The sequence below is a fragment of the Theobroma cacao genome, chromosome 1 (assembly GCF_053813885.1).
Source record: "Theobroma cacao isolate CCN51 chromosome 1, ASM5381388v1, whole genome shotgun sequence".
NCBI classification, from domain to species: Eukaryota; Viridiplantae; Streptophyta; class Magnoliopsida; order Malvales; family Malvaceae; genus Theobroma; species Theobroma cacao.
In genome coordinates, this window is record NC_142639.1 from 12766985 (window position 1) to 12770058 (window position 3074).

At 36.7% G+C, this 3074-nt stretch overlaps 1 pseudogene; it reads right to left on the reverse strand.

Annotated features, from left to right (window-relative positions):
• Positions 1-434: 434 nt before the first annotated feature.
• LOC18612410 (F-box protein At3g07870 pseudogene) lies at positions 435-1563 on the reverse strand (annotated as a pseudogene).
• Positions 1564-3074: the final 1511 nt, after the last annotated feature.

The following is a 3074-nucleotide window of genomic DNA, read 5'->3' on the forward strand; positions in this document are numbered from 1 at the left end:
TCAAGCTTATATATGACACTAATAATAAAACCACCTTAGGCTTCTCAAATGTAGCCTCGACGTTTTCATACTACCAATTAATTAGGAAGTTTAGCATAGAAATCCAAGCATTAGGTCTTATGCAAGCAACGATTAAGAGAACAAAATATAAAACGTGCTACAAACAAAAGGATAAAGAAGAAACGCTTGAATGACAGTGTTTCAATCAACAAAAGAATTTAAAATAGTCCAAAACGACATAACTAACTTGCGTACAAGTAAAATAAAAAGAGTAAAGTTAAAACACAACCATTTTGCACCCAACACCTATCATCTTCCTTCAGTCTTCAGTTGTTTCCTGCCTTCTTTCCAAAACAGCTTTCCCAACCATATGAATAGAATCAATCTCCAACACATCCTAGCAAAGCCAGCAACAGCAACATCCCCCAAGGCCGTCATATAGGAGTGTCAACCCAGTTGAGGCAGCCAACGTGAACAATTATTTTGAACCAATGCGGCTTTTTTGGAAATGTAAGCTCCTCGAATGTTCCATGGTGAAAATCATACAGAATGAGTACTTGGTTTTTATACTCTAATAAGATTTCACCATTTTTCAAAATGCATAAAACTCTAACATATGAAACAAGCCATTGTGTTATTATAGTGAAAGAGATCATCCGGTTGTAATGTTTAGGGAAAGCAAGTCCCAATGGTGAATTCTTTGATCCAAGACTCCTTCACACCATATTCCTTCATAACCCAAACCTCTAGTTGTTTATTATCATGAGATGCACTAGCTGAAAGGCAACCTCGTAAAACCATCAGATTGTGCAAACACCTATCTAAACCACAACAATCACGCTTAGGTACCTCCTGAAATTGCTCTGTTGCGAGGTCAAAAGATATGAGCAAGCTAGCCATGGTGTATTTGTTAGGCTTAGAAAGCTAATTAAGCCTCCCATTAACCGTAGCATTTGGCGTTGGTCGAGTGAAATTATAAGGTATCATTCCTAAATTTCTCCAAGCAGGATCACCAACGATTAGGACATGGACTTGAGATTGTATTAAAGTAGATGAAGCAACATTGGTGCCACCTCTTCTACTCAGTTGTCTTCGAAATACTATCCGTACCACCTTGTATTCATTTGTGGTTTGGTGAAAACTGAATCCAATGTGTTCCACCTTTGCTGGATAGTTAACCAATTTTGGGAGCTCTACGTACAGCCCGGTAAAAGGGTTGCAAATGTATATGCCTCGCGAATCATGCATGCATAGCAAGCCATTGCATGAATCTAACAAATACATAGGCATAGGGAAATTGGGAAGTTTTTTTAAGATCACCTTTCCTTCGCCATCGTCAGAGAAATCTATAAAGTAAAGTTGATATGATGACTTAGGCCAATTGCTTTGGAAGATGAAGCTTTGACCTTTCTCAGCCATGTGTGAAAAATGCTTACTAACTAGATGCTGATATTGTATTAAGCTTCGCTAGGCTCGGCAAACCAACATTGACTGCAACAAAGATGTTACAAGGAGGTTGGATAGTATGCGAAGGATGATCTCCTGAGGAAGTTGCTCCATCATATTAGTTGCTAGTTGCTCTGTCTACACAAGTTTGCTCATTTCCATGATCAGCGAAGCTAAAGATATAAAAGACAAAATATATGTAGGTTTTCTTTTCTTCTATTATCACTATAATTTTCTTTAATAAATGATAACATTATTACATAGAGTTATCATACAATTTTGTGGAGCATGAATTGTACTTATTCTTTTAATTTTCAGCATAGTTCTTACCAAAGTTTCATACTTTTTAGGATGTTTAGTGTCATGAAGGCAATTTAATCTTCATTTGTGTTATCAAAACTCCCCTCAATGCAACCTTTGATCATTCAACTTTTCTTTGATTTTGAAGGAATGGTGGTTGAAAGTGAAGCTGAAGAATGGACCTTATCAACTCTGCACTTGGTGGCTTAAAGGAGGAGAGCATGGTGGCGGAAGGATCAAAGCTGCAGCAACAAATTGTCCAGGTAAAAAGATTTTTGCTGTAGCGAGAACCCATTCTTGCTGCAGCGAGAACAGAACACAAAGAAGCAGAAGGATTTTCACTACAGCGAGAATCCAATCTTGTTGTAGCGAAAATGAGGAACTTGTCAACACCATGCTAGATCAGCTTTAGCTTGCTGCAGTGAGAATCCAATCTCGCTGCAACGAGAACATGTCAGAGAAGAGGAATATTCTAGGCTCATGATCCTAGGTCAAGGCTGAATGAGGGGGACTATAAATAGAATTCTTTGGCACAGAAAAAGAGGAGATTCGGCGGAGACATTTTTGTCAAGAGGAGTTGCAACAAAACGGGAAAAGAAGGAAGATTCAAGGGGAGGAGATTTTAAAAGCTGCAACAGATTATTTTGCTCACACTCTCTCTAGATTTGAAGCTTTCTCTCTCTCTCATTTTGTAAAACTATGCTCTTATTGCTGTATCGTGTACTCTATTTCTTTGAAATGTTGAGCTAAACTCATTTATCTAGGATTATGGTTAACTCTATTATTCAGTTGGGAAATTGGTTGGTTGGGTGTTTATTCTTAATGCAAATCTTGGTGTTTATTCAAGCTGGAATCTATTGTTCATTTAATTGATTGATCACCAATTAATTGAGTTTGAGTATTTGGATGACACTTGAAAAAGTTAATCTAAATTAGACTTAGGCTTGAGTAAAGTGTGTTCAAAACACTAAAAAAAGAATGAATGTGAGTCTTTTGATGTGTAGTTAGGGTAGAAATACAACTAATTGCCACACTTAGTTAATTAGGAATTCCTTAACTTCAAGAGCTTAAATTATTTGTATCCTATAGACATATAAGGAGGCAAATAGATTAGGCAGGTGTGTAATACCTTGACAGAGGATTACACACAACTTAAGATCCTAGACTGATATCAAATTTCATTGAGATTAAATAACCAATCAAGACCAATTCCAAATGAAGTAATAGAGGACACCATGATCCTAGGTTATTAGACCATTGATACCATTTCCATTTATTAATTGCATTACTTAGAGTAGATTTTTGTTAATTAGTTTACCTTTTCTATT